The following is a 26,925-nucleotide window of genomic DNA, read 5'->3' as shown; positions in this document are numbered from 1 at the left end:
GCCAAAGAGGTTTTTGCCTGTGTTATCCTCTGATGCCTTCCTGTCTCACATTAAGGTCTTAAATCCATTTTGAATTTATTTCTGTGTATGGTATAAGAAACTGGTCCAGCTTTATTCTTCTGCATGTTGCTATCTAGTTTTTCAAGCATCATTTGTTGAAGAGACCCTCTTTCTTCCATTGGCTATTATGTCCTTCTTTGTCGAAGATTAGTTGACCATAGAGTTGTGGGTCCATTTCTGGGTTCTCTATTCTGTTCCATTGATCTATGTGTCTGTTTTTTGTGCCAATGCCATTCTGTCTTGATGACAACAGCTTTGTAATATAGGTTGAAATCCAGAATTGTGATGACTCCAGTTTTGTTTTTCCTTTCCAGCATTGTTTTGGCTATTCAGGGTCTTTGTGGTCACATACAAATTTTAGGATTGTTTGTTTTAGCTCTCTGAAAAATGCTGGTGGTACTTTTATCAGGATTGTATTAAGTATATAAATTATTTTGGGTAGTATAGACAATTTAATAATGTTCTTGCAATAAATGAGCATGGAATGCTTTTATTTCTTTATGTCCTCTTCAATTTCTTTCATAAGTGTCCTATGGTTTTCAGAATAGAGATATTTTACTCTTTAGTTAGATTTATTCCTAGATATCTTATTGTTTTTGGTGCAGTTGCAAATGGAACTGTTGACTTGATTTCTTTTTCTTCTGCTTTGTTATTGGTGTATAAAAATGCAACAGATTTCTGCACATTGATTTTATATCCTTTGACCTTGCTGAATTCATATATAAGTTCTAACAATTTTTTGGTGGAGTCTTTTAGGTTTGCTACACAGGGTATCATGTCATCTGTAAATAGTGAAAGGTTGACTTCTTCCTTGCTGATTTAGATGTCTTTTATTTCTTTGTGTTGTCTGATTGCTGAGGCTAAGACTTCCAGTCCTATGTTAAATAGTAATGGTGAGAGTGGACATCCTTGTCTTGTTCCTGACCATAGTTTTCTCCATTGAGGATGATATTAGCTGAGGGTCTTCCATATATGGCCTTTATGATGTTGAGGTATGTTACAACTATCCCTACTTTGTTGAGAGTTTTTATTAGGAAAGCATGCTATATTTTTTCAAATGCTTTTTCTGCATCTATTGACAGGATCATATTGTCCTTATACTTTATTTTATTAATATGATGTATCACATTGATTGATTTGCAAATATTGAACCAGCCCAGCAGTCCAGGAATAAATTCCACTCAATCATGGTGAATAATTCTTTCAATGTACTATTCACTTAGATTTGCTAGTATTTTATTGAGAATTTTTGCATCCATGTTCGCCAGGAATATTGGCCTATAATTCTCCTTGTTAGTGGTATCTTTGGTTTTGCAATCAAGGTAATTTATCTGGCTTTGTAGAATGAGTTTGGAAGTTTTCCTTCCGTTTCTATTTTTTGGAACAGTTTGAGAAGAATTGGTATTAACTTTTCTTTAAATGTCTGGTAGAATTCTCCTGGGAAGTCATCTGGCCCAGGATTTTGTTTGTTGGGAGATTTTTGATGACTGACTCAATTTCTTTGCTGGTTCAGAGTCTATTCAAATTTCCTATTACTTCTTGTTTCAGTTTTGGTAGTTTGTAAGTTTCTAGGAATTTGTCCTTTTCCCTTCCAGTTTGTTGGTGTATGATTTTTCATTGTATTCTAATTGATTTTTTTTGTGGTGTTGGTTGTGATCTCTTCTCTGTCATTTGTGATTTTATTTATTTAGGTCCTTTCTTTTTCTTTTTGATAAATCTGGCTAGGGGTTTATCAATTTCATTAATTCTTTGGAGAACTAGGTCTTAGTTTCATTAATCCATTTACTGGTTTGTTTGTTTCTATATAATTGATTTCTGTTCTAAACTTTAGTGTTTCTCTCCTGTTGCCTTTAGGCTTTATTTGCTGTTCCTTTTCTAGCTCCTTTAGGTGTAAGGTTAGGTTGTATGTTTGAGACTTTTCTTTCTTCTTGAGGTAGGTCTGTAGTGTAATATACTTCCCTCTTAGGACTGCTTTTGCTGCATTGCAAAGTTTTTGGGCTGTTGTGCTTTCATTTTTGCTTACTTCCATGTATTTTTTATATTATTTTTTGATTTCTTGACTAATCCATTGATTCTTTCATAAGATTTTGTTTAATCTCCAGTATTTGATGTCTTTCTAAACTTTTTCTTATGGTTGACTTCTAATTTCATAGTGTTGTGGTCTGAAAATATGTATGGTATAGTCTCAGTCTTTTTATACTGGTTGCAGCCTGATTGTTGACCTAGTATGTGGTATATTGTGGAGAATGTTCCATGAGCATTTGAGAAGAACATATGTTCTGATGCTTTAGGATGAAATGTTCTGAATATCTCTCTTAAGTCCCTCCAGTCTAGTGTGTCATTCAAACCATTGTTTTCTTAATAATTTTCTGCTTAGATGATCTGCCCATTGTTATAAGTGGGCTGTTAAAGTTCCCTACTATTATTGTATTATCATTGATAAGTTTCTATATGTTTGTTATTAATTGATTTATCTATTTGGGTGCTCCCAAGTTGCGGGCATAAATATTTACAATTTTTAGATCTTCTTGATGGATGGACCACTATAGTATTATGTTATAATGTCCTTCTTCATTTCTTTTTTAAATTTTAATTTTTAATAATTTTTGAATTTATTTTTTATTATTATGTTCAATTAGTCAACATATATGTGGGGGAATGGGGTAATCGGGTAATGGGGGAGGGCACATGCTGTGATGAGCACTGGGTGCTATACACAACTAATGAATCGTTGAACCCTACATCAAAAACTAATGATGTATTGTATGTTGGCCTTTCTTCATTTCTTGTTACAGTCTTTGTATTAAAATCTACTTTATCTGCTCTTAATATGATTGCTCTGGCTTTCTTTTGATGTCCATTGCCATGGCAGATTGTTCTCCAATCCTTCACTTTCGATCTGAAGGTGTCTTTAGGTCTAAAATAAATATCTTGTTGGCAGCATATAGCTCGATCTTATATTTTTTTGTTTGATTTTGTTTTTTTAATCCATGCTGATAGTCTATGTTTTTTGATTCTCATATTTAGTCCATTTATATTCAGAGTGATTATTGAGAGAGATGAATTTAGTGCCATCATGTTACCTGTAGTTGGTGATTCTGGTGTTTCTGGTGATGTTCTCTGGTCCTTTTTAGTCTTTGATGCTTTTGGTTTTTTTCTCCACTCAAAGAGTCCCTGTTAAAATTTCTTGCAGGGCTGGTTTAGTAGTCATGAACTCCTTTAGTTTTTGTTTTTTTGTTTTCTTTGGAAAACTCTTTATCTCTCTATTTTGAATGACAGCCTTGCTGGATAAAGAATTCTTGGGTGCATGGGGTGCCTGGGTGGCTCAGTGGGTTAGACCTCTGCCTTTGGCTCAGGTCATGATCCCAGAGTCCTGGGATTGAGTGCTGCATCAGGCTCTCTGCTCAGCGGGGAGCCTGCTTCCCCTGCTCCTGGCCCCACCCCACCCCCACCTCTCTGCCTACTTATGATCTCAGTCAAATAAATAAATAAAATCTTAAAAAAAAAAAAAAAGAATTCTTGGGTGCATATTTTTCCTATTCAGCATGTTGAATATTTCCTTCTACTTATTTCTGGTCTGCCAGGTCCCTGTGGACAGATCTGCTACAAACCCAATCTGTCTTCACTTGTAGGTTAAGGATCTGTTTTCCCTTGCTGTTTTCAGGATTCTTTCCTTGTCTGTGTATTTTGGGAATTTGACTATACTATGCTGTGGTGATGGCCAGCTTTTGTTGAATTTAATGGGTTTTCTGTGTTTCTTGATTTTGATGTCTGCGTCCTTCCTCAGACTTGGAAAATTTTCAGCTCTAATTTGTTCAAATAAACCTTTTGCCCCTTTATCTCTGTCTTCATCTTCTGGGATTCCTATGATACAAATGTTATGTTTTACTAAGTTGCTGAGTTCTCTAAGTCTACCTTTGTGGCTCATTACTTTTCTTTCCCTCTTCTTTTCAGCTTCCTTATTTTCCATAATTTTATCTTCTGTATCATTGATGCACTTCTCTGTTCTGTCCATCTTTATTTTTATGGTCTTCATTTGTGTTTACATCTGTTATAGCATCTTTAATTTTGGCATAACAAGATTTTAGTTCTTTTATCTCTGTAGAAAGAGATTCTCTAGTGTCTTCTATGCTTTTCCAAGCCCGGCTAGTATCCTTATAATCATTGTTTTAAATTCTAGTTCAGATGCCTTATTTATGTCTGTATTGATTAAATGTTGGACTATGAATTCAACTTCATATTCTTTCTTTTAGGGTGAATTCCTCCATCTTGTCATTTTGTCCAGAAAAGAAAAGAAAAAAGAACAACAAAAACAAAAACAAAAAACAAAGCAAAAGAGAAAAAAAACAAACAAACCAAAAAACAAGAAAAACAAAAACACCAAACAAGAAAACTAAAAAACAAAACCTAGATTCTGGGTATGTTTTGGGAATTTAGATCCCAAACTAAAAAAAAAAAAAAATAATAATAAAATGAAAGTAGACAAAGACATACAAAATATATGAAAAGTCTACATGTAAAAAATAAAAAAAAATAATAAAAATTTTTTAAAGGAATTGGAGAATATAAGAAAATAAATGAAAATGCAATAAAAATAAAAGAAAAAAAGGAGAAAAGTAAAATAAAAGTAATAAGGATAATAATAATAAAGTAAAAGTAAAAAGGAAGCCTGATCCTGTTTCCCCTAGATCTGAAGCTTTGCAGCACTCCATGATCAATAAACTTGGTGGGAGGTAGTTGTTTGCACTGGTCTTCAGGGGGAGATGGGCCTGCTGCAGGGATTCTCAGGCTGACTTGTTTCTCTGGAAATGAGTCTCCGGGCCCAGGGGGCGGGGCTTGGTGTAGGGTTGGGGTCGCACTAGGTGGCGCTGTTTTGCGCCCTGAAGGCTTTCAGCCCCGATGAGCGGGATGAAAATGGCTGCGCCCGGCTCTCTAGCCTTGTACCTGAAAGTTGGGACCCCCTATCCTTCACGGAGCCCTCCCAGAAAAGCAACCAATCACCGTGTTTGTTTCCCGGTTTCGGTTTGAAACCTGCCAGAGTTTGAGGCTTTTCTTCTCAGGCAAGTGACACAGTTTCAAAGTTCCAAATTTTAGAGTCGCCAAAGGCGTGGACCGGCACTGTTCCTCCAGTGGAGGGTCTCTCACGCGTGCTGCCCTGTCCCTGGAAGGCAGGCCCTCTACCCCGCTGCAGTTCGCAGTTTATGCCTGCACCAAGACCTGCTGCTCTCTGCCCGCTTCCCGGCTCCCCTGCCTGGGAACTGCGTAGCACCTTGGCGCCACCCTTTCCTCCTTGGACCTTCGGGATCCTCGGCGCACCCGGTCACTCCTCAGATTCCGTCCCTCTTCGCCATCTGAGCACTTCTAAGCCAGGTATGACCCCGCCATAGCGAACTTAAAAGTTCAGATGTTGCACTCCACCGCTTCTTCTACTCTGCGGTAGCCTTCCTAAGCAGGCTCCCTCCCACCCTCACAGGGGAACTTCCCCATGAGACACTCACTTTGGGGTCAGCTCTCGATGGCCTGGAGAAATTCAGTCTCGCAGGTCATCCATGGTGCACTTCACTTTGCAGTATAAACCCTTTTCTCCACCAAGCCTTTTATCAGAGTAGCTAAGATATACCATGAATCGATGGGTTTGAATATCCCGCTTTTTGATTTTTTTTTTTTCCCTGATAAGGTTCTGGTGAATGTTAATGCCTAGGAAAGTGGGAGGGAAGAATAAAAATGAAAGACAATGGAGAGTCTGCACGGAGGGAGTAAGTTGAATAACTTCTGTTTTCTTGTCACCAAAAGTATCTCCAGTTTCTTTTTTGATGTTTCATGTTTCAGGAAATTTTTAAAAAATGGATATGTCTTTTCATTATATTTTAGAAACTAAGGTTATTAAAGGACGTTTAACCCAGTATTTTGATTTATTTATCCTTAAGTTAAACATTCTATTTCTTTATTGTTTTGAATATCTATGAAGCATAGTCTTTCCCCTAAGGTATAGAAACATTTAATATACACTTTCTCATGCTTTTACTCATTGAAAATGGTTTATGTTGAATTTGGTGATTTATAAGTGGGTTCTGAAGTTTTGGCAAAACATACTCATCTTGGCTTAGTTTATACTTGATACAGTAGCTTTTTAACTAGACTACTTGGGTGAGTAGAAAAAGTATCAGGTTTAACTTTTAATCCATTGTCCCATAGATTCTGCTTTTGAGATTGCTTGTTTTTCACAGTGCTGTATGTCCCAAAAGTGCCTACTTTTAAATTTTGCAGAATACAGTTAAGTGGAGTGTAAGTGATGGCTACAAGTTCTGCAGAATTTCAGAATCTAAGAACCACAATTTTCAAATGTCTAAATGCTACAGCTTTTTAGATACAGACATCTGAATTTCTTTTCTTTTTTTGTATTGAATGGCAAAGTCAACATTACTATCCAGCTGTATTGTTTTCACTGTATGGTAACTGATGAAATGCTTCCATTCACCAAAGAACTACAATGCTGTAAAGTTGGAAGCCAAGTCACAATATGTGTAATCACAGGGTTGGAATGGAATAAGGCAACTCCATTATGTCCTGCAAATAAACACCCTTTGAAACTTTCAAACTCAGTACGTCTTCTGGTTAGCTAAGGGATCATATTGAGTTGAGTCAACGCCTAGGGTTGCTGGACTTGATTATATAATTGGAGTGTTTACATAGATTCTACTCCTTGCTGGTTGGATGATTTTGAATACCTTATGTAAACTCTTTGAGATTTAGTAATCTTAATTTCAAATTGTGGGTAATATTACTGTCCTCACAGAATGAAATGAGATGATATATGTGAAGGTTTTATCACTCAGACAGGAATATAATAGATGAGCAACAAAGATTATTTTGTACTCTTCCTTCCTTCAAGATTCATTAATACCTCTGCTATAATTTAGGTCAGAAAAAAATAAGGTGAATTAAAAATCTGTAAATTAGTAACACAATTGTGCATAAATATTTTGGATAAAAGCTTTGGAGGACAATGTTGATACTATTGGCTAAAGTGAACCTTGGGAATTATCTCTGGGTTTTGTTAATTTAAATTATTTCTCCCTTCTACTTCTGTTGATAACTTGGAATTGATTATAATAACTGAATCACACAACTTAATATTAAGAAGCTTAAAAAGTCTATCTGACTCCTTATACCGGCTTACTCAATTGGTTTGATATTAATTCAGAGATTATATCCTCTATGTAATTAATATACTGTTAGGGAATACAAGTCTAAAAGAAAAGTCAGTTTCAAATGTCAGAGCTCAAGCAAAGATTGAGCAAATAGTTTCAAAATATTTTATAGGGGACTTAGTTGCACAAAAATAAAACTTTTAAAATAAGCCATTGTTCAGCATGTCAGACAAGGTATTACATTTTATTTGTGCCTTAATAGCACATCCATCTAGATAAAAGGTTGTTTAAAAATCTTATAGAAAACTACAGATGTCACTTTTCCTAATAAAAACTGCATTTTCCCTGTAGTTTATGCCTTTGATCCCTACGAACTCAGGAAAAATAAATGAAAATTTCTTTGCTTTCATTTGCAGTGATATGATGCACATTACTGACATTCAGGAAATACCCACTGCCCCATTGGAGCTCTGCGCCTCCTGGCACTAACTGTGGACTTGTTGCTTTCTGTGTGCTTATTTTCTACATTTGTTACTTAGAAAAATAGGTGACTAGAAGATAGAAACAATCATCAGATGGTAATGACCAGGAAGCCAAACAATAGCACGAGTGTGTTGATCTGCGGGCTTGGTGACCTTTTGTGTTTATTTAAACAGCTTGTTTTAATTAGTAATGGATATCGCTTACTCTTACGAGCGTTATTGACAATTGAAAACAGCACCTTATAAGCTGAGGAATTGGTGAAATTTAATATGAGTGTTTGAGTTTAGTTTCTTTAGGGGGTTGCTTTGTTCTTGTCATAATGCTTGAAGTTAATGGACAACTAAAATGGAAAGCCTTCATGTGTCATACACTGAGTGAGGAGGACTGACAAAAAGCCATTAGTGTCCAGGGAAGAAAGACAAAGGCAGAAATTCTATCGTTTCCAGATGAGGCCTTATGATTCCCTGAACTCTTTATTAGCTTGACGGGCAAGAGGCAAGACTATTAATGCAAAGGTCAGATAGTGCAATTTTAGCTAGATTTTTTTCTTTCATTAAAACGGTAATAGGAAAGTATCTAGAATGCTAGTGTTATGGAATCTAAGAGATGATTCTTTTAAAAAACAGATTTAATAGCTTTGATGTTCTAAGTGACAATTTTACCTGTCCTACTAAAAGGAAAGAATATAACTTTTTTTTACCATGGAAGATTAAGCAGTTACTAAAAGGAAAAGTTGGACTAAGCTTATTTCTGGAGGTACTTTAAAAGACTTTAAAATAATTCTGAAAATCTGCAGTTTCTTTTCACTCTGAAATATAGTTACAATATTCCCTAATAAAACCTGATAAAAAATGTCATTATTTTCAACCTGATGCACCATCAGGACCATCAACTTTGTTCTTGTCAAATTATCCTAATGTATATAGCACAACCATCATCTTTCCTATGTAAGATATTTTAAAGTAGCTCCAAAAATTACTTTCATAGATTTTGAAAGGTATTTCTAATGTGACAGACATCTGTCCCTTGTTTTTTGCTCTGAACACAGAGTATGTTTCAGATAGGTGCTTGTGAAAGGTACTGTTTTTTATTTTTTTTCCCATTAGCTGGTACTTGGTTAGGAATAATGGCAATGCTTTTGTGTTAGAAAAGTCAGCCATCCCTTGGTACAGGCAACACTGAGACACTTTTTCACAAGTCTTGGATTTGTACTTGGCAACGTGTAGAATATCTTTCTTGACACTGACCTCTTTGTCATGGAGGGATGCAAAGAGAGGGGAGACACACTGTGACCTGAAAAGTCATTTGGTCATTAGAGGGCTGCTTGGGTGAGTTTTACTTTGACTTGATTTTCATTTCCTTTTGCCCAACAGTTTTACAGATGATGGTTATTGAAACTCTAGGTACACCTCCTCTTGTGTTATTTACTACACCGGGGGAAAAAAAAACAAACCTAAAAGAAAAATAAACAAGTCATTAAGCAAGCAAACAAAACTCCCAATCAGCTACTATGCCATATCTTATAAAACATTGTTCATTTTTTTCCTCTTTGGTTTATGTTGTGGACAAATGGGATGCTAATATGTATACTCACTAAGATGAGGATTCACAATAGTATATTGGAAATAGCACTGGATGGTGGTCAGGACACCTAAGAATAATTTCTGGCTGGTCAGCTAATTAGCTTTGTGACCTTGGATAAATAACTTAAGTCTTCTGGACTCAGATTGCCTATCTCATTGTGATATTGGCCCCAGGGGGACAAAATTGATTAAATGATTTTCACCTTGAGAGGATAGGGTCAAAAAAATCTTATTCCTTTTACATGTAAAGTATGATTATACCCATATACACATGTGCATATATATATATATATATATACAACACTTACCTCACAAATGGCTAGATAGTAATGAATGTCTGTCTGTTTTAGCTATGATTTACTGTATCTTTTATAAATAAAGCTTATGTTTCCCTACTAAACCCCTTTCAAGGACTTGAAAAGTGTATTTCAACCTTAAATATTAGTTATTGTATCTTCTTATGGAAAGATGCTTGGTATTCCCTTCAAAAATAAAACTTCAGTTTTCTCTGGTTTTAGCGAAGAGTATGCTTTTATGTAGAAAGAAAGAAAAGTGGCATAACAGTTTAGTGGCATAAACTGTTAGTTGGTAACCAAAATCTGTTTCCCTTCTTTCTGAATACATAGCTTTATTTTTGGTCATTGCTCATAGATGCACATGTGACTGATTTCTGGTCAATGAAACATTAAGTGGAACTACTCTGTTTCGAGGCCCAACTGATCAAAAACTCTGAGATAGCTTCCTCCATGCTTTCTCCAATTTCAGCTAAATGGAATGACAGTCCTTAGAACGGTCATGGAAGTCGCTAGAATCCTGAATTCCTTAATGACTACATAGCTTGTACCTGACAAATGAGCTGATTAAGATTCATCCATTAGTATGCTAGTATGTGCATATTATGTATAGTATATACAATCTACTCTTCTATGTATTTGAGTTTGATCTGTGGACAACTAGAACATTTATATATCTGTGCCAACATGTGCTATTATTGTATCTAATAAAGACCTTGATCCTCGCTACCTGCTCTGTCTGATATAGTAGCCATTATTTATCACGTATGGCTATTTAACTTTAAATTAGTTTCACATTTTAATTTAAAAAATTAAATTTTAAATTAACTTAATTTTAGAATTTAAATTAAAACTTTCATTTAAGTGCTCATTCGCTGCAGGTGGCTAGTGGCCACCATATTGGGCAGGGCAGATATAGACCTTTTCCACCATCACAGAAAGTTCTGATGGATAGCACTGAGCTGTACTGTTGAGGCTTGATGCTTGAGCAGGCACGTACACACGCTTGCATGCACACGCACACGTGTACATGTGGGTGGACACGTAACAACACATATATTCAGGGAAGGGACACAGAATGGATCCAAATACGTGAGTTGTGTTGTGACTCTCCACAATATCTTTTCAAGTGTAGCCCAAATAACGTATTAGTTTGAAGGGAAATTATGGAAATTCGGGGGAGTGGTGAGCACTTTTCCGCAGAAGATTAAGGTTAAGGGTGGAGTGGATCCAAGTAACTACAAGGTGTCTAGGGACTTTTTTCCTCTCCTTAAGTTGTCTCCCTCATTTCATTCTCTAAAAATTAAAAACTATCCCACAGGAAAGCATTTGGCTGCTTGAGGAGATTATTGATAAGTGAGAAAGACATTGTGGCTCATCAGTAAAACGATTCCTATCTTCTAAATAGGATTTCACCTTTCCCTCAAGACTGTCATGATGTTTCCCTCTCAGGTAGAGGAAGAGTAGAGAAGAGTTTAGGAAATTTTGTCTGATGTAATGGCTCTTCAGTTTAGGGGTGGCAACATGACCTACCAAGGTGGAAAATTGTCCTACATGATTCTATACTCTGTCCTCCTTTGCCCTGTCACACTGATTGTTGCCGTTCGAGTCATGAGTCAGGGATCTTGGTCTTTGGTTTTGTGGTGGCGTACCCAGTTTGCTCAGTGGAATTTTATACTGTGTTACTCAGTAATGGGCCACAGGTCCTTAGACAAGGCTGGCCTGCAGGGATCTCAGAATAATGATGACTTTTCTGGTTTTCATCATGGTCTGTAGAGTTTCACCTAACCTAGAAAAATAGAAAAAGAAGATGAGAGTATATATCCAAGTTACATGGACTTTTCAAAAAACTGAAGCAACATAGGGTTTCTTTTCCATTTACGTTAATCCTCGGCTTTATTTCCAGGGGTTGGTGACTCACACACAAAAAATGGAATAGTTGATTTAGTTCCCTTCCACCCTACACTGCAGTAATTAGGACTATATAAAACTTTTAGGTGTCTGGATAGCCAGCAGTTTTCTAGTGATATAAAATCAGTGCCTAGTGTTTTACAGGACCTACATATTATATAACTGTCAGGAAAACAAGAATCCAAACTTTTTCTTCTTAGGTTATTTACTGACTTAGGAGACCTAGCTGTCAGTAAGTAGGTATGAAAATGAACGTCTTGGAATTATAAAACTCACACATAGAAGTCATGATTTGGCTTTTCCTCAGGCTTTATCTGCTGACTTAAAAGAAAGCCTCTCTCCTCCTATGGAATGACATGAATATGAAATCAAGGGGCAGGGTCTGGTACCTTTAAATTCACACCAGAGCTTTCCACAAGGCAGTCTAAAAGCTCATTTATTTTTGTTCTTATTTTTTCCTGAGAAAGCTGACAAGCCCTTTGGAGGTCCCTGCTGCTAGAGTCTCTACCTAATGTAGGCTATGGGGCCCAATTCAATGATTCTTGAAAGGTTTTCAAACTGGTTTTTAAGGAGCTAGTAGGCCACTTTGTAATAGGAAGAAGCATCTGACATTTAGAATCCTGCCCCCCAACGTGCAAACAATAGAAGAAGAAAAGCCGTGCCCTTGCTTGGGCTTCTGCTGTGCTAATTACAGAAATGTAAAGCCCAGCTGTGGTCAGACTAGCTCATCAAGGAGTGATGTGTTAGACCAAGAAAGCAAAAGAAGGACTGAAATGTTTTTCATTCTTATTCCTTGCATATTGTCTGTTAGAGCATTTAGCTCTGCTCAATTATAAACTATTTCCTTTTCCGTTTATAAACACATTTCCCCCTGCATTTAATGTGAATAAAGTTGCTTCTAGACTAGGGTATGGCCATGAGGTTGGAGCTCAAAGATTTCTTTCACATATCTATATGCAAATTCGTATCAGTCTGTAAACCCCGTCTGTTTAAAAATCAAAGGTGCTTGTCCCTTGTTCCAAATCCTCAACAGCCCTCCTCTGCCCCAAAAACAAATAAAATTAACCCATCCAAAACAAACCAAAGGGAACAAACAAGCAAATTTTAACTTTCCGTAGAAATTTTATTTCAGTTCAACTAGAGAACTGAATATAATTTAAATATATTTTGTTTCTCCTTATTTATTTATTTTGTGTTTGCTTTTCCTGAGACTCTATGTCCAGATTTGAACTATAAGCATACTGTGCTATAGTTACGGTCTTGTTTCCTGTAGGTATGAGAAGACAGAGAAAAGGCAGACTAGAGTGGCATTGGTAAGTATATGGTGGCAATGCAAACATTTTGGATTGACTAAAAATTTTACCAGACTCTAAAACATTGCAAAGTGTTTAGAAAATGGTTTTAATGCTTCTGTTTGCATTTCTCGTTTAGAAAATTCAAGTCATTTGTACAGTGGAACTTGATTATAATGTTGTTATATTATTGTCTGGGAAGGACAGTATTAATGTTGCAGGTTTTTGTATCATAGGTGTATAGGTTGCACATTACTAAATAATGATGATTTGATAATAATAATAATAGCAGATATGAATTGAAATTGTTCTAAATGCTTTAAATGGCAAGATAAAATCTCAGTTACTTATGAAGAAGGGATTATCACCATACATGGCTTTGCAGGTGGTACACCACATAAGCTATAGGAAGTATCATTCACTTTGGTGGTTGATGACATTTGTATATATGTACATGCATATATACATATATATATATATATATATATATACACACACATACATATATACACACACGTATATGTGCATATATATATTATATATATGACAATTTTCTGGCAGTAAGTACCTTAAGAAAGGAGTAGTTTTTTCTTTTTCCTTTTTTTAAATAAGGATTTTTATTCATTTATTTGACAGAGAGAGACACAAGGAAAGAGGCAACACAAGCAGGGGAGTAGGAGAGGGAGAAGCAGGCTTCCTGCCCAAGCAGGGAGCCTGATCCAGGGCTCGATCCCACTGGGATCATGACCTGAGCTGAAGGCAGCTGCTTAACAACTGAGCCACCCAGGCGCTCCAGGAGTACCTTTTTCTAAAGGGCCAGTGGGTTTGGAGTAGGGCTAGAGGTGGGTGCTTTTAGAGAAGCAAAGCAACCTGTGCGCAGTCACATAACTAATGGGTTATAGATATTCACATTTCACTGGTTGACTCCATATTCTTTACTCCTAATTATGGTTTGCTGATTTGACATGGAGCACCCTTGAGTTCAAGAAGAGAAGAATATCATATAATAGAGTTTTATTGTCTTTGTGAGCTTCTGAAAAACTTCTGGCACAAGACCTCTCAAGACCTGCCTGTAGAAAATACGTCTGAAGAATATGTCCTCCTTTAGCTAAAGTATTTATTGGGAATCATTGTTCATTTGTTAGATCTGTGGTCTTTAATGGTGGTCAGTACAGTACTAATGGAGCACCGGATTTATCCAGGTGGACTCTAGGGTTTTTATAACAGTTACAGAAATTTGAAAGGCTATGGCACCATTAAATACAAAACTGAATATACTTTTAAAATGTTTTAATAGTTCTCAGAGGGGGACCCAAGGTTTGTGAGAAATTAACTAATATAAACAAAATGGAAAATACTGAGACAGTGGCAGGAAGGGGATGTTATGGGGTCCTCTGCTGTCTTCCTTATTTGCAAAACTTGGTTTCCCAGTTGGCTAAGACCTTTTGAGTTTTAGGAAATAAGATTTCTGAGAAGTAACAATTGATGTTAGCAGAGGGGTTGGGGTTAAATTGGGGTAACAATCTGAGTTTTCTCTTCCCCTGGAATGTGCCTCATGAAGAGGAAATCTCCCAATTCTTATTGTATAAGATGAATTCACTATTTTAAATGAGTGTATTCTAGTCAACAAGCAGGTCATGGGTGCTGTGAATCTTCACAGCACTGTGCTGCTCTGGGGGACACAAGGATATGCAATAGTAGTCATCAGTATTTGTAGAATGCTCTAGAATATACACATTTATTTCTCAGACATCTTCTCATTTTAAACCTTATAGAGTAGCTATAAGGCTATCCTCATCTAGAGAGGAGAAAACTGAGCCTCAGAGACTTGGCCTGCAAGTTCCAGTACACAAAAAGTGTCATATATGAAATTCAACCTCAAGTCTTCCAACTTTGGAACGCATCTTATTTCCATTACACTAGATTCCCTGCCCTAAACAACTTTGCACTTTAAAGGGAGAGAAACATACGGAGCCACAAGTGTGGCAACTGAAAACTCAAATGTGATAGCATGGTTTGCCAAAATATTATAAACACTAGATTATAGTCCAGAACTGGGTTATAGATTCTCATAGTGTGGCCTTTACATTTTAGGAGTAGTGTATCTTGCCTTTTAGAAGTCTGAGTCCTGTTTTTCTGAGTATGTTTTTAGAAACCATAGTATCTTAGTTCTGTATACTTGGGAATTACACCTCTTCTTCTTTCTCAGGAATAGACAGCTTTCCACTCAACAACTATAGTGCTTAAAAGAAGCCTGCATTAAATTCCTTTTGACCTTTGCAATCTATTTCCATGGATCCTCTCACTGGTAGCATATTAGATATTTTTGCCTATCTGCAGTTTGATACAAGTTTCATCAATAGTCCTACTAAATAGATAGAGCCCATTAAATAAGGTATAATTGGCATATGTAAACTCATAAAAATGAACAGTCCTCTGGGGACCAGTGACGACAAACTCTTAAGTTTGAGAGGAGGTTCTTAACAGTTATCTATCAAGGCTGTTCTGATTCAAATATGATAAGCACTATAGTGGTAAGATTTAAGCAATTTCATCTCCAAACAGAGACTGAAATTACTTGAGCTGGTAGAATTCCATAACCCACCTGCAGCTTTTGAGAGGTTGAAAACATTTTTTTTGCAGATACTTTTTTTTCAATGAAGTTTTTATGAGCATTTCCTACCTTTACTCTCTGTGATACACTACAAATCAGTATAACTTGTTTTTTACTATTTCCAAAATCAGCAATTTTTCTTTTTTTATTTTTAAAGAATTACTTATTTGAGTGAGAGAGCATAAGTGTGCAAGTGCGGGGAGGGGCAAAGGGAGGGAATCTCTAGCAGACTCCCTGCTGAACATGGAGCCCTACAAGGCCTGGACAGGGTGTGGGTGGGGAGTGGGTGGGCATTGATCTCTTGAGCCATGAGATCATGACCTGAGCTGAAACCAAGCGGTGGACCCTTAACTGACTGAGCCATCCAGGTGCAATTTTTCTTAATTAACTTGTCATATGTAGGAGAAGAAGGATGAATGAGAAAATCTGAATTTGTCATACAACACTTGGATAGCTTTTTCTTTCTTTTTTTTTTTTTAAGATTTTATTTATTTATTTGACAGAGAGAAATCAGTGAGGCAGAGAGGCAGTCAGAGAGAGAGAGGAAGAAGCAGGCTCCTTGGCAAGCAGAGAGCCTGATGAGGGACTTGATCCCAGGACCCTGAGATTCTGACCTGAGAAGAAGAAGGCAAAAGCTTAACCCACTGAGCCACCCAGGTGCCCAGATAGCTTTTTCTTAATAGTGTTTGTGATTTCCTATCAGTAGCCCTTCTGATGCTCATGTAAAAAAGTACTTAAGAATGGGAAAGAGAATAAATTGTGGCTGTCTATAAAAATGGTTGGGGAAGCAGTCATCATATGACCTGTTACACACCTGGGGATTGCCCTGTCAGTGCCCTGGGCCTGGACTATTCCCTAATATGGAAGCTGTGTACTGAGCCATTGTTTGGCCCCAGATTCTTATTCCTTATTAGGAGAAACCTTTCCCTGTCTTGGATGTGCAGTGACTTTCTTGTATTGCTTATTAAGTGTCTGTCATGTGGCACCTGGCCAACCCTATTCTTTACTCTTCTGCAGCCCGAGAGGAGTATATGTGCAGTCATTGCCCTGCATAGGCTGTTGGGAGAGACCTCTTGGCCATGAGAAACTGGCTTACAGTGCAGACACTGATCTTGTTGTATCTCTTCCTCTTTTGGTGAGTAAAGCATTTTTCTGACTGGTGTCTTGTGTGTTGAGTTCTTCCCTGGGAGTTCTGAACCTATAAAAGATGCAGTTGGCTAGTGTCCGTGGGCTTCTGTTTCTGGTGGTTGGTATTGCTGTGGTCTTTGGCATCCTTCAAGCAGGGGGGCCCTCACCTGAGACTGGTAGCTTGGATCACCCTCTTTGACAAAAATGAAACCTAGTTTTCTTTTTTTATTAAAAAAAAGTCTTAGACTAGGGACACCTGGGTGGCTCAGTTGGTTAAGCTGTGAAGTGTGTAAACCTGGTGATTCACAGACCTGTACCCCTGGGACTAATGATACATTATATGTTAATAAAAAAATTAAAAATTAATAAAAAAATTTTTAAAAAGAAAAAGAAAAGAAAATACAAAAAAGAAAAAAAAAAAGCATCTGCTTTTGGCCCAGGTCATGATTCCAGCATCTTGGGATCAAGCCCCACGTCGGGCTCCCTGCTCCTTGGAAGTCTGCTTCTTCCTCTCCCTCTGCCTGCTGATCCCCCTGCTTGTGCTCTCTCTCTCTCCCACTTATTGTGTCAAATAAATAAATAAATAAGTACTTTAAACAAATCTCAGTCTAGCAATTTTTGAAATAGTTTTGAACAAGGGCTCCTGGGTGGCTCAGTTGGATAAGCAGCTGCCTTCAGCTCAGGTCACAATCCCAGAGTCCTAGGATCCAGTCCCACATCGGGCTCCCAGCTCCATGGGGAGTCTTCTTCTCTCTCTGACCTTCTTGCCTCTCATGCTCTCTCTCACTGTCTCTCTCTCAAATAAATAAATAAAATCTTAAAAAAAAAAAAGAAATAGTTATGAACAAAAAAAAAAAAAAAAGAAAAAAGAATAGTTATGAACGCCTGGCAGTAATGCCAAATGCACATAAGAGTATTTCCTCACACATGTGAAACATATTGTGAGATTTGTCATTAATTCTATTGATATTAATACCAATTTTTTTTAAAGATTTTATTTATTTATTTGATAGACAGAGATTACAAGTAGGCAGAGAGGCAGGCAGAGGGAGAGGGGGAAGCAGGTTCCCTGCTGAGCAGAGAGCATGATGTGGGGCTTGATCCCAGGACCCCGGGATCATGACCTGAGCCGAAGACAGTGGCTTTAACCCACTGACCCACCTAGGCACCCCTGTTAATACCAATTTTAATACAGTTTGTATGTTTCATCTCTGATTGGAATAAGGTCGAAGATGTCATGTGTGTGGTATGGCTATTGTCCTGTTTTCACATGAGTTTTTTTTACTTTTAAGAAGTTAGTCACCATCACCACAATGGTTGCCACTTTTTCTTTTGGAAACTCATCGTACACACACAGTCACCAATATTTGCCAAAATATTTTGTGAATCTGTTCACTTTTTTCCATCGCTGATAGCAATGCTCCATGGGCTTTCTCAGATTTTTTCTCAGTATCTTGATATTTTTAGTGGGATCAGTCTAAGGGGAGAGATCTAGAAGTTGTGCTAATTTAGCGTCTTGGTCTGGTACGTATTCCCATCTAATTTACTTATCTTGTTTATTTTCTGGTTTTCCTGCCACAAGATCTTTGAGTACAAGCAAGGATTTTTGTCAGTTTTGTTCACTATTGTATCTGTAGGTCCTAGAACAGTGACAATTATACATTAAGTTCTTAATACTTATTGAAGAAACTTTTTTGAAAAATAGTAAGTATTCCTTAAATTTAGAAAGTCTATCCACTGAAAAAAATGCAGCAAGGATCATGCTTCTTGCAGATATTAGATGTTTTCCTTTTGAGGGTGAGAGCAAGATAAGAATGCCAGCTCTCATTGCAACAAAAACCAGTAACATCTCTTTAGAGCAACAACTACCTGGAAAATAAGGCACCAGCCATTATTTATATGCGATAAATTTTTTATATCCATTAAATTGGCAAGGTTTAAAAAAATGTGTAGTATCAAGTGTTGGCAAGGATATGGAGAAGCGAGAACTTATAAGAAGTGCTGATAGGGGTATAAGCTGGTATGGCCATCCTGGAGGGAGATCTGACACTACTCAAAGAAATGAAGCAGGCAGATAAGTCCACAAGTGGGAATGTATGTCCACTGCAGGATTATTTGTGGTAGCGAGGATTAGGAGGTATTAAAAGGGTGGCTCAGCAAATTATGGTGTATTCATATGATGGAACACGGAAGTCACAAGTAATGGGTTATATTCACTCAGTTACCTGAAAAATGAACAGAAACCAAAAGCATAATGTTTAGTGAACACATAGGAAATGGTTTGTGATTATTGGTATGTTTAGTAACTAAATATTGCCTATATAAGAAAATTATATTCTAAGTGTAAATAAACTAAGCCACATGCTACTTTTCAAGGAAACTTGTACGTCTAAGGAAATATATATCTAATATATTATAACAAAAATAAAATGGGTGGGTTTTTAAAATTTTTTGTACAGACAGATAATAGCCATGTGTCATAAACTGGAGGGCATGATAATTAAATTTTATGTACCAGGGGTTTTAAAAAAAGTAAGAAGATGGGGATAAGGTTGAGAACTTGGGTCTTAGAGGTATTAGCAGGATTCCCAGAATTTCTGCTCCTGGACTGCTGCATAGGGCTCTATACAGATTGGAAATGGAGATTTCCTAGGACTCAATTACTACAAAGTATTATTTTTGTAATGCTACTAGAGGTTGCAGACAAGGGAGCAGCTAGCCTGCTAGCTGGATGGCGTTGTAGCTTTTTTTCACCTGAACTTTACTGCAATGCTACATTCCATTCAATTGTAAGAACTAAAGAAAAACCTTCATATGGAGGTCTTGGGCTGAAAATATCCTGCCCGTAGAGATTCATGCCAGGGATGGCACTAGCCACTGGATGTGAAAAGTTGAGTAAGACAGAATCACGGTCTTCAAAAAGCTCATAGTCTAGTGGAACAAACAGAAACATAAATAGATCATTAAAATGAGATTGTATATGAGATCGTAGATACCAGTTGAAATTGAAGAACAATGTTTAATACTTAAAATTCAAACTTTCCATATCTGTCCTTGAATGATATAAAGTGACTCATTGATACCCATATTCATGATCTTACCCATAGATGAAGGAGCGGAAAATAAACTGTTGGTTCACTTTTTTTTTATTATGAAAAACCAAATGTTTCCAAAATTTTCTAAGAAAAATTGCCTTATACATGATCAGAATGCAGATATAAACAGTATTCACTAAAATAAATTTTAAAAGTTTATATCTCAAATGCACCAGCCTAGGAGGCAAACCCATCACAGTCTTAGCACTTAAACTGTGTAATATGCAAATCATTTTCCCAGATGATTTTTTAATTTGAAGGTATGCAAGTTTAATTAAAAAAACAGCTCTGTATTGCTCTGTATACTGGTAAAGCTAAACTATTAGAAAAGATATTGGAGTAAAATTTTTTAATTTGTTTTTTGTTCTTTAGCATGCCAGCTATTTTCACAGTTAATGACATTTTAAATACAGAATTCAATTTTCTTTAAGTTTTGTTGATAGTATCAATGCTGGATGGGCAGTACTTTCCTCCCCTTTGGCTTTGATTCATGCCGGTGTCTTAAAAGACAATCAGGCCCTTCATCTGCAAGCTGTGGCTCATTTATATTTGTAGGCACTTACCTCTTGCTTGGAAATAGAAAAAAGCGATGTCACTATCTTTGGAAGATAGGGAAAATTCACACTATCTTTGTGAAGGGTACTGAGTTGTCCCAACCTTGGAAAAACTATATTCAACTAAAAGGAAGAGTCAAGTCTTTGCTTCTAAGATTGTGGTTTGGTAGAATTAGTACTGCAAGGAATAAGCACTTTGTAATAAAAAAAACTCTGAGAGTTCTGTTTTATATTTAAATTTTGAATACTGTCCCTCGCCCCCCCCCCACTCTGGGCTGCACACTCCTACACACTGAGCCACACAACCCTGGAAGGGTAGAGTGGATTTATCATGTAGGGCCTGCTCATCTACCCTAAAAGAATCCAGAGGGCACACCTTTCACCACCACTGTGGAGAACTTGTGAAGGGAACCCCTAGCATCCTGAAGAGTTTATCGTCATTCTCCTTTGTAGTTCAGAAATTACAGCGGGAATTGCTATCGCTGAATTGGACAACTAAATGCAGTGAGGATAACTGAATGCTAGGGTGACAGGGGCCATGTCGTAGCTCTTAATTGTTAAAAACAATATGGGTGTGGTTTCCATAATGGCCAATAGAATCAAAGCAGTATTCAGAATAGTCTTGACTTGCACAGACCTGTGGTATTGTCTAGTTCATCATGGTATCACTAGCAGTGAAATAGGACAGGCTACTAAACTCTTACTTGATCTGTTAAATGAGAGAGTTCTAGGTTAAGTGAATAGCAATCTAACCGAATCATCAAAGCAGGAACCCTCTATCAATTCTCAGGCTTGAGCCAGTTTATAGACCCAGAATCCCATGAATGAAGTGGAGGCCAGGACTCCTTGATGAAGGGCCCTGCTCTATTGCGTAAATTGATATTGTTAATCTTTCTTCCAGTCTTCCTAAAGGATCCCATGTCCTTTTACTAGGGTTGTGTGCATTGAAAAAAGAAAAAAAAAAAAGTCACACTTTTGGGGGCTGCTCTGAACTGATATTAATTCCAGAAGGTGGAAGAATGTCACTGGTCTACCAGTCAGAACTGAAGCTTAAGGAAGTAAATGAAGAATGGAATTTTAGCCCAGGCCCATCTCACAGTGGGTTCAGTGGGCTCCCAAACTGCAATGGGCTGAATGTTTGTGTACTTTCTCCCTGCCCAAATTCATATGTTGGAACCTAATGCCCAGTGTGATGGTATTAGTAGGTGAGGCCTTCCATGGGGGGTGGGTGCTTAGTATATAAGGGTGGTCCCCTCATAAATGGGATTAGTTCCCTTTTAAAAGTGGGCCCCCGCTGAGCTCCCAAGCTCCTTCTACCAAGAGAGGACATTATCAAGAAGTTGCCATCTATAAACATGAAAGTGGGCTTTTGGCAGACATCCAGTCTGTTGGCATCTTGGTCTTGGACTCCCCAGACCTTAGAACTGTGAGAAATATACTTTTGTCGTTTATAAGCCACCAAGCTTATGGTATTATTACTGTAGGAGCTTGAAGGGACTAAGACACAAATCCATCCTGTGGTTATTTCCCTAGTTTTGTTATATATGATTGGAAAAGACATACTCAGGAACTGATAGAATTCCAATCTGGCCTTTAAAAATATGTATCTTGGTCTTTTTGGACTGCCATTAAAAAAATACCACAGACTGGGTGACTTAAACAACAGATATTAATTTTCTTACAGTTCTGAAGGCAGATACTTGAGATCAGGATGCCAGCATGGTTGGGTTTGTTGAGGGCTCTTTCTGTGGCTTTCAGATGGCCACCTTCTTGCTGTGTTCCCGTGTGACTTTTCCTAAGTGCATTCATGTAGGGAATGAGCAAGCAAGCTCTCTGGTATCTTTTCTTTATACTATTATGAAGGTCCCACCCTTATAATCTAATAAGTCTAACCCTATTTCCCTCCCAGAGGTCCTATCTTCAGATATCACCACATTAGGGTTAGAACTTCAACATACATTTCAGTTCATAATATTCCATTCCTGGCTCCCTGAAATTCATCCTTCTCACATGAAAAGTGCATTCATTACATCCCCTAAGCCCCAACATCTATATATTTATATATGCATATATATGTATAAATTATAAAGAGAGAGATTTACCATAAGGGATTAGCTAACCTGATTTTAGAGGCTGAGAAGTCCAAGATGTGCAGTTAGTAAGCTGGAGACTCAAGAGAGTTGATGGTAAAGTTCCAGTCTGAGGTGAAAGCCCAAGAGCAGGAGAGCCTATGGTATAAGTTCTAGTCCAAATATAAAAACAAAGGCAGAAGACTGATGTCCTATTGTGAAGACAAGCAGAGAGCAAGAATTCTCTTACTCAGGCTTTATTAGTCTATTGAGGTCTCCAACAGATAAAGGAGGTCCACCCCACAGTAGGAAGAGCAACCTCTTGTACTTAGTCTTCTGATTCAAATGTTAATCTTAGTCAGAAACATTGTGACAGACACATCCAGAAATTATGTTTAACCAAATACCTTGACAACCCATAATCCAGTCAAATTGACACATAAATTAACCATCACAAAACCACCCTGTGTTAACTTGGTGTTCACACACATAGCCTTAAACTATACTTAATCTCCAAATAAGCACAATAACAAGACTGCAATTCCTATGTAACTGCAAATGCACTAACTCCTTTCCCAGTAGGGGAGATAAAGTCTTTGAGTGATGTTTACACTTACTCTTGATATTCCATAACTTAAATCTCTGATGTAAAATTGACAGTATGTAAGTACTATGATATATAGTCAATAGATCCTGTAATACAATATCACTTATTTGTGTTAAGGAGAGTATATACGTGTCCATGAAATATCCCTTATCTCAAAAACTAGGGGTGGGGAATGGTTCTCAGAACACTGGTTGACCTAGTAAGTTCTAATTAACGCACTAGAAGAAAATTTTGTAGTATGCTTTCTTTCAGAAGGCACTGCTTGTTGTGAACAAGAGTATGTAAGATATGACAAATTGGAGAAATAGAAAAAAAAGAGTGAGGTAAAATGGACTTAGGGATAAGGTTCTAATTGAAAACATGACACACCAAAGGAGCAGGGTGTTGAGCATACATTTGTTCCCAAGCTTTCTTTAATAGAATCTGGTTCACAGTTTTCATGAAACAGATATTCTTGGCACTAGGTCAGATGTAATTTTTTGAGTGATGAATGAATTAAAATGAGTTAAATTAGTTATTTGATGGCTTAACTAATTTGATTCAATCTTTCACTTTTTAAGTAATTTTTATGATGTTCTGGTAGAGTGAGAAGAAGCCTGGCTTCTGGAGCCAAATTTATTTGGTCCTTGCTCTTTTATTTGTCAGTTGTGTGATTTTAGACAGGTGCTTCACCTTTCTGGGTCTTACTTTTCCCATTTGTGTATAGATGTGGTAATACCTTTCTTATATGAGGTTAAGGTGTATATAAGTCTCCTTATACCATACTTAATCCCCCTTTTCTTTCATCTAGAGAATGTGGTGGTTAGTCATAGTGCAAACAAATTAATTCTCTGTGAAAACCTGTAAGTGGGGCACAGATTGCAAAATTGTTGGATCAGGTAGTATTAACACCATCTGACTTGTGCTGAATACATGCTTAGGACAAAATAACTGCTTGTTTACAAATAGACACATTCAAACAAAGATAGGCAATTCCATATGTGTGCATATGTGTGTATGCGTGCGCACACACACACACACACACAGCCAGCCCACAATAGTTTATATGAAAGTCATTTTTACATATTTGATTCTTCAACATTCTCGCTGACATACCTATTTTCTGAAGTATGAATCTTTATGAACCTTAGGTACATATGTCTTAGATATTGTAGTCTCAAGAAAGTAACTGCAACCTTGCAATTAGAAAGAAGAACATTCTTTCTGTAGTGCATTTGTGTGCTGCAGGCTTCAGAGAGTTCTTCCTTTAGAACTGTTATGAAAAAATTTTTGCATGGAGTTGAAAATTAACAGATCATTTATTTAAGAGGTGTTATATGCCTGCAAGACCTCATTCCACTGTATTTTCTCACACCTATCCTTCTACTTTCTTTCACATTTTTATCTAGGTGAACGAGGATTCAAATGAGCATCCCAGAGACATCTGTGGGGTCAAGAAGACACAAAGGCATTCACATGGTGTTTGAGTGGATGCCCTTGACATAGTAGTGGTGGAATTGAGTTATATGATTATATGAATAAAATCTCAAGTCTGTTCTAATCCAAGATGGTGGAACCATATCCTTCTGCCATTATCATTGCCTTTCTGCATACCTACCCTTCCCCTTGGCAATAGTTGGCTTCATTTGCTATATCTGAGGAATGGATCCTCTGATAATTGTTATAGGATGTATCTATTAGGGTCAGCTTGAATACCAAACTATGGTTTGTTGGACTTTAACCACTGATGAAGTATCTTAAATGAAACCTGCTCTGATTATTGTGTGATACTTAGTCTCATGCTTTGGCTTATTTTTCTGTACATTTCAAAACACTATGACATTGATGTATTGCCTCAAAAAGGTAAAAAAGGATATCAGATACTGTGTTGAAGGTATCAGTTTGAAAATACCACAGTATTCCCACATTTTGTGAAAATCAGCAAAAGAGTAAACTACGAAAGAAGTGATTCAAAAAATGTCTTTTAATAAAAGTTTAAAGTCTTCAAAATATATTTGCCCCTGGAGCAAACTTTTTTCATTTAATATTGTGTCTGTTAATTAGTGCTTCAAATTTGCAAATTCTTTATTGGTTTATATCAATGTAATACCCAAAGCTCATCTCATTGCCAGATTTGAATGAAATATGATCCTGTTTATTCTATTAAAATGAAGGCTTGAAATTGTTACCCAAATGCCACAGGAATTCTTGCCATTTTCTCATCAAATTCCTCATCAGATTTTTTGTTAAAGTCACATTGTTTTAGATTTTGTGCCTTGGCATTTAAATGAAATTCAATGTGCCCCACTGGAGGAAACATCTGTAGGGACATATTATGTACAATATCCATTCCAATCAAGCAGAGTGTACTGAGTGCCTGAATGAGGAGCTTATTCTTGCTTCACTTTCCTTGATGTGGCTATTGAGAAGATCTATAAGAGAGGGAACATTTATAAAAATTAAACCAGTGGAGCACAGTATTTTAAATGCTGAAATCAAATACTTTTTAAAGGCACAATATCAGTTTCAGTGAATGGATTCCTGCATCTTTCTTTTGATGTAACAGACTGTATATATATATATATATATATATATATATATATATATATATGGCATCTGATCCAGACTGTACAGCTTAGAGAGTAATTAGGTGATGATGATTTTCAAGGTCTGTGTGCCCCAGTAAGCTCATGTTTACTCAATTTCAGCAACCTACCATGTTCCTCAATAGCCAGCCTTAGTTCAGACATTCTCTATAACCTTTTATGGTTGAATCTGACACAAAACACCTATAACTAGTGCTGTGTCAAAGTGGTCAAGGGTGGGGGCAGTTCCTGTTCTCTCTATAGGGCCACGCATTAATGGAAAATTTCCAAAAGGGTTCTTGGGAAATGATCAGAACATGTCGCCTAGAACTCCTATAAAATGGGGATAATTATTAAACTGACCCCATGGGGCTTTAAGGTATATGGAGATCAAAATAAATTATGTGTGTGCTAAGCACTTAGACCATGACACATGTTAAGTGCCTGCTAAATATTAACTGTTATTGTTACTACTGTCAGAGATGACTTCATAGAAGAGATAGGAATCAGGCATTCAGGCATACACATACCAGGAATCGCTGGCACAATGGCGTGAATGTAGGGAAGCAGAATGTGTACCAAGAGAGGGCCACTAGACCGGTTTAGTTTTTGCTGAAGGCACATAGTTATTGTCAACATCAAGTACACAGCCTATTAATGTATAAGCCACTGAACGATGTGCCTGAATACAAAGAGAGCTGTGTAGTTTCATCCTAGACAATGCTCTATTAGGTGTGTTGTACATAAAAGAGATATTTCATTTCTAGGTACTTCAGTGTATAATTAAGTAACTGAAACACTGTATCGTAAACAACATGAACCATTCAGCAACCTCCTGTCAAATGCACTTAGATTCCTGTTGGAAGACAGAGCTGCTTCTAAAAGAAATAACTCAATCTCCGGGTAAATACCAAAGTGAACCATTCTCTCATCTTTTCACTGCTTTGGTCCCTGCTTACTTTTACTATAGTTATGACTCGTATTATGGCATGAATATGGAATTATGTCTTTAGAGGTAGGAGGGAGGTCATGTGACACATTATAAAGTGTAAATTGTGATTCTCATTTCTTTCCTGCTTTTACAGTTTCTTTCAAATCTGGGGCTGATTTTTATTCATTCTGTTCATTCAACTCAAAACACTCTTACATGGTAAAATTGAGACAATGCTGGATTATATAGAATTGTATTGGTTTCCTAACTTTAGTACCTAACTTTAGGACCTCTTAATATGTTAATGAACATTTTAAGTCTATAAGAATAACATGAAGTATGCATGGATTCTGATACTCATTGGCATGGAATCCCTTTTCTATGTAACATGCCAAAACCTTTGCTTTTTGGAGTCCCTTTTGTGATAGAAATGCTCAGTCTTCTGATCTTAGAGTTGATGGGCTATTTATTTAACAATGATAGGTGCAAGTATGTTCTAAAAATGAACAATATATTTTAAAATTATTTCAATTTAGTAGGAGTATAACTTACGTAGCTTGGTTCACCCAAGAAAATATAGCATTTCCACT

General features: G+C 37.0%; 1 long non-coding RNA gene across 1 annotated transcript in view; it reads left to right on the top strand.

The window, feature by feature from the left end:
• The first annotated feature begins 4,934 nt into the window (after window positions 1-4,934).
• The window catches only part of LOC309843278, a 125,069-nt gene continuing 103,078 nt past the window's right edge, over window positions 4,935-26,925 (top strand). Inside the window, exon 1 of the long non-coding RNA XR_014300037.1 lies at window positions 4,935-5,430. This is a non-coding gene — a long non-coding RNA (uncharacterized lncRNA). The remainder of the gene's footprint in view (window positions 5,431-26,925) is intronic.

The sequence above is a fragment of the Mustela nivalis genome, assembly GCF_964662115.1.
Source record: "Mustela nivalis genome assembly, chromosome: 10".
Classification (NCBI taxonomy): Eukaryota; Metazoa; Chordata; class Mammalia; order Carnivora; family Mustelidae; genus Mustela; species Mustela nivalis.
The sequence above is the reverse complement of the archived record's forward strand: the minus strand, read 5'-3'. Positions and strand labels throughout refer to the sequence as shown.